General features: G+C 41.4%; 1 non-coding gene across 1 annotated transcript; it reads right to left on the bottom strand.

The window, feature by feature from the left end:
• Positions 1–1466: 1466 nt before the first annotated feature.
• LOC120272739 lies at positions 1467–1573 on the bottom strand. The gene has a single exon (XR_005540279.1). It is a non-coding gene; the product is annotated as a small nucleolar RNA R71 (small nucleolar RNA).
• Positions 1574–6000: the final 4427 nt, after the last annotated feature.

The following is a 6000-nucleotide window of genomic DNA, read 5'->3' as shown; positions in this document are numbered from 1 at the left end:
TCAACTCACCCTCTCAACCCTCTCTAACCTAGCTTTGTCTAACACTCGTGGTGTGTCACTCACTCACAAGGTTACCAACAAGAACTCTCAACCCTAGTGTCACTCTAAGTGAAATGTTCATACAATCAAGCATTCAAGGTTGGAACTCACAATAAACATCAATTAATTGAAAGCATAATAAAGAGATTCAACGAAATGAATACATCCTAGGGTTCACAAATACCCAAGTACAAACTAGGTGTTTAGCTCTCCATGGAGCTAAATACAATCAAATAAATAGAATGTAAAAGCAATGAACCCATAGAAAAACACCCTTGATGGTCGTGTTGATGGACTTGTGGAGAGTCCTCTACTCGTCACAAGGGATCTTTTGTCTGGCCTAGGATACACCTCGCCGGATCGGTGCCGACGAAAGCTCTCCTAATAACCTTCTTCCAAACGACGCGCGATGTCGGAGCCGTAGAACCTCCACAAAACCCTAGCTAATACCCCTCAAAACCCTAGCCGAAGCCCTCTCTCTAGTTGGGAAAAGATGGAGAAAAGAATGCTGAAATCGGGGCTGAATCGGCTTTAAATAGGGTTGGAGTCGGGCGACTACACGGGCCTGTGGATTTTTCACACGCCCATGTGGAATTTCCACACGGGCGTGGATAATTTCCACATGCCCGTGTGGATTCTCTGAATTTCTGTTTTCTCAGCTGGCTGTAAACAGTGCTACTACAGTACCTTGCTACAGTACTCTGCTACAGTATCCTGTCTGAATTGCTTCCCGAATCCATGCTTTCATCGTGGTAACGCAAATGGGCACACGTTCATGTCGTGGATCACTTGCTTCTTCAATGATAGACAAGTTGGTGGAGCTTTTGTTCTATGTGCATAAGTCGGAATGCTCGATTGTGACTGCCCTTGTGCCCCTCGAAATGGATGTGCCAACTAGAATACGAGGAGGTTGGCACACACTCTAGCATCTTACACCTGACCTATGTCTTCGCGTTTGAACTTTAGCAAGATTTCCTCCAAAATTGGTGCATTACGATCCACAAAGGCTTCTTTCCTTCATACTCGGCCTCACAACCCTACCTGCACGAAAGTAACATAAAAACACACATATTAGTGTAAAAACCCGAGAAATGTACTGCTCAACATAAGGAATGAACGCTTCGCATTCATATCGCACAAACACTTATCAGAAACCAACATTCATCCACATGTTGTAGCAATCCACATAATTCAATGGTTTGGCCGATGTGCATCCAAACAGTCATATAGAGAACTTTCTCGAAGTGTGTGATATGCTGAAGATAAACGGGGTGACGGATGATGCCATCAAGTTGAGAGCCTTCCCATTTTCCTTGAAGGGGAGAGCGAAGCTGTGGCTACAGTCATTATCTGGAGCCTCAATTACCACATGGGAGGAGATGGTAGAAGCTTTTCTTGCCCGATGTTTCCCTCCCGGAAAATCCGCAAAGCTTAGGAATGAGATCTCGTCCTTTGTACAGTCAGAATTGGAGTCTCTATTTGAGACGTGGGAAAGGTTCAAGGAGCTCCTGAGAAAGTGCCCGTAACACGGATTCCCGGAGTGGATTATTGTTCAGACCTTTTACAATGGGTTGAATCCGAGCACAAGGCAACTCTTGGATGCGGCAGCAAGAGGTACCTTAGGTAGCAAGGGCCCTGGTGAGGCCCGTTAACTAATTGAAGAAATGGGGTTAAATAGCTACCAATAGAATGCCAGGGAGAAGAAGAAGGTGGCTGGGCTTCATGAGATAGATGCAGTAACTTCATTGGCGGCTCCAGTGGAATCATTGAGTAATGACACAACCGAATATGCGTGTAAACTGCAAGTGCACGGGTGTCGATGTAATAATACCCAGGTGAGAAGGTAGTAGAATCCACAGGGAATACTACTTAGAACCACCAAGATTGCTATTTAACGAGAATGAAAATATGTTGATAGTGATGTGAAAACAAACTCAATGCAAATGAAAATAAAAAAAGATAAAGGAGGCGCAAGTAAAAGATAGGGGAGACAATCGACGATAAATAGGGTACTCGGATATTGATCCTCCTAGGACAATCATTTCAAGTGCAGAAACCCTCTATTATGCTTCCTAACTAATACATTAATGAGTCGTGGAGATCCTTTAATACATGATCCCAAATCTAAGGTCAACCATGCCTAACCCTATACATGTCCCGGAGGAGAAATTGAACAATCTCTCAACCTCGCACTCGTATAGAATTGCAATGAGTTCTAGTGATTCCAAGTGATAAATACTCTTCTTATATGTAGACCTAACCCTTTTTTCCAGGCGGAAGGTCCATAGCCATAATTAAACCCTAGATGCTAAAATCACTTCAACGCTTCACTCCATTACACTCATAACTAAGACCCAGCGGAAGGTCATCCCTTAGCCATTCACTCTACTATAACCTCAAAGAGCTCAAGGAAATGGAAGTAGAATAAATCACACCGGAGAGGAAAGGGGACATTCTGCTACCTCTCGACTCACCCTTTCAACCTTCTCCAATCTAGCTTCGTCTAACTCTCATGGTGTGTCACTCACTCACAAGGGTTACCAACAAGAACTCTCAACCCTAGTGTCATGCTAAGGGAGTATTCACTCAATCAAGCATACAAGATTGGAACTCAATTAAAACATCAATTAATTGAAAGCATAAAAAAAAGATTTAATAAAATGAATACATTCTACGGTTCACAAATATCCAATTACCCACTAGTGGTTTAGTTCTCCATTGAAGAAAATATAATAGATAACGAAATCAAAAGTAAAGAGATATAATCCATGAATGAAAACCCCCTTGTGTTCGTCAAACCTAGGGCACACCTCACCGGATCGGTGCTGATGAAAGCTCACTCAATAGCTCTCTTCCGAAGGAAATGCGGTGTCAAAGGCTGTCAAACCTCTCTAAAGCCTTTCCAAAGCCTCTCCAAATCCTAGCTGTGGATGCCTCTAAAGATAGGGAAAGGTGGAAGAAAAGATAGGGGAAAAGATCGAGAAATCAGGGCTGAATCATGGCTTTTAAAGGGCTGAAATCGGGCATCCACACGGCCCTGTGGATATTCCACACGCCCCTGTGGAATTTCCACACGCCCATGTTGATCCTCTGAATTTCTGATTTTCTGAGTGCTGTAAACAGTAACTGCTATAGTACATTGCTACATTGATTTGCTACAGTACCCTGCTGTAGTGCTCCGCCAAAAACACTCCCGAATCCACTTTTCATCGAGGCAACATAAACGGGCACACGTTTATGACGTAGATCTCATCGCTTCTTTAATAAATGGGTTCATTGGTGAAGGTCTTGCTATCAATGCACAAGTTGGGATACGCAAATGTAACTGCCCTTGTGCCCCTCCAAATCATTGTAATTGCTTGAATACATGGAGGTTGGCACACATTCACGTATCTTTGAGCCCAACTTGTGTCTTCGCATTTGTTCCTTCCAAGATTTACTCCAAATGGTGCACTCACGGTCTACATTGGCTTCTTTCTCTAAGATTCAGCTTCACAACCCTATATGAATGAAAGTAACATAAATACACACATATTAGTGTTAAAACCCGATAAAAGTAATGCTCATCATAAGAAAAGAACACTTCGCACTCTTATCACTCAAGCACTTATCAAACTCTCCCACACTTAAGCTTTTGCTTGTCCTCAAGAAAAAATTAAAACATTGTATGCATAGATGAAGGAAATATTGGAAGTGCTTGGCCTTAGGTTCACTAAAGCATGCAAAGAGAGCATTCTACAAGTAAGGGAAATTTCAACACTAAATATGAAAAAAAAATCAATGCTCTAGCTAAAAACTTTAATCAAAAAGGAAAACAAACACAAAATCGTGCAAAGTATGTGAACTCACTCAAGTCAACCTAAAGTATACTCCTCAAAGTTCTACGTATAAGGAACTTTTTTATTTACAAAAGGTCACAAAAATTCAAAAAGGGTAGTAGCTTCAAACATCCTGTAAGGTAGCCATTTCCAAAGCGGCCGCTAAGGTGGCTTCCAAATTTTCGATGTGGTAGCTCTTTTCACCGGGGTGGTAGCTTTCACACATCCCATGAGATAGCTCCTTCTCTCATTAGGGCATAACTAGTATCCGACTTATGAGAGTAGCTTCATACATCATAGGTGGTAGCTCTTTCCACCCGACAAGCACAAATAAACAACAAAACTATTTTGTTCTTTATTTTCCTTTTTCCATTTTTTTTAGCAAAATAACATAAGAAACAAAACTAAAAATAGTCCCTTTAACATCAAACTTGAGTTTCCAAGTGAGTTTAAAGAGTGAGTAGTGCACAAGTGTCAATTGGACAAAAATTCCTAAAAAATCAAGCAAGAACTAGAGCATGAGAACATTCAATGTTAAAAAGTCTCCTATACTCAAGAATATAATCATTGCAACTAAGGTGAACCGCCATTGGCTATGTGAGCATGTATAACAATCAAGACTAATATAAAAGATATATGCACTATGAAACTCCCCCCCCACACTTAAGTTATACATTGTCCCCAATGTACACATGCAAGCACAATAAAAGTAATACAATTTAGAATACATGTGTGAGTGGGCAATTGAAACAATACTCCCTTGACTCCTAGTGGTGCGTTTAATGGAGCTAAATCCTTGGGAGTTAAATTCCAACGGGTTGTGAAGCACACACGGCCAAGTGTAAAACACATTGACCGTGTTTATGACTAATCCTCAATTTCCATACTGACAAGACCGTCTACACACATACACAAATGGGTTAAGTAAAGCTCAATAAAACAAAAATAGCTCGAGTAAATAAAAGATAGAGAAATTAATACAACTCGAGACAATAATAAAAGATAAACTCAGAAGGAAGATCCATTCTGAGAAGTGCAAGTTCAAAATAAAATACGGAAATGAAATAAGTCAAAATGAAAGTAAAGACACATCAAGCGTCGGTGTCATGCTCGAGCTCCGCTGCTGCGGCTGCTGATGATGGTGGTGATGCTGTTAAATGAACGAAGATTGGGCGAAGAAAAGAGAAAGAGAAGCTTCCCAACAAAATAAGAGTGAAAGACTAGAAAATGGCCGGACAACTCGAGTGAAAATCCTCTAAATCGACGGTGCAAAATTTGGAAGGTGCAAGGATGTGTTCTCTAAATGTTGTGGAGTAAAAGTATGAAGAAACACACATAAGTTTTAAACAAAAAACCAATGTTCTGCACATCCACACGGGCGTGTAGAAATTACCCACGCCCGTGTGCCCGACCCACAAGGGCAAACGCATGCCCCTGTAGCTTCTCTGTTCAATCCAAGTGCGGAAATTCCGCACGGGCTTCGATCATTACTGGGCAGTTCACAGGGGCATACACATGCCCCTGTGTCTTCTCGGGACGGAGGAGAATGACACGTCCGAATATGCGTGTACACCGTAGGTGCACGGTTGTCAAAGTAATAATCCCAGATGAGTGGGTATAGTATCCCTAGAGAGTAGGGAATAAAGACAATTATTGTTTCTTAACTAATATGGAAGATGAATAGTGATATGCGTGACAAGATTCAATTCCCAAGAGTAAAAACAACAAGAAAAAAAATACAAGTAAGGGAGAATGTAAGGCAATCGATGAAGATGGGATACCCGGGTATTGTTCCACCTAGGACATTCATTTCAAGTACAAGAAACCTCTATTATACTTCCTAATTAATGCAATAGTAAGTCATGGAAATCCTTAATTGCATAGTCCAAAATCTAAGGTCAACCATGCCTAACTCTATACATGTCCCGGAGGAGAAATCGAACAATCTAGACACCTCGCACTCGTATAGAATTGCAATGAGCTCTAGGGAATCCAAATGATAAACCCTATTCCTATGTATAGACCTAACCCTTTGGTCCAGGTAAAAGATCCCTAGCCACAATTAAGCCCTAGATGCTAAAATCACTTCAATGCTTCACTCCGTTGCACTCGCAACTAAGCTCCAGTGGAAGGTCATCCCTTA

Source organism: Dioscorea cayenensis, chromosome 11 (assembly GCF_009730915.1).
Source record: "Dioscorea cayenensis subsp. rotundata cultivar TDr96_F1 chromosome 11, TDr96_F1_v2_PseudoChromosome.rev07_lg8_w22 25.fasta, whole genome shotgun sequence".
NCBI classification, from domain to species: domain Eukaryota; kingdom Viridiplantae; phylum Streptophyta; class Magnoliopsida; order Dioscoreales; family Dioscoreaceae; genus Dioscorea; species Dioscorea cayenensis.
Note: the sequence above shows the minus strand (reverse complement) of the source record. Positions and strands in the feature narration are given on the sequence as shown.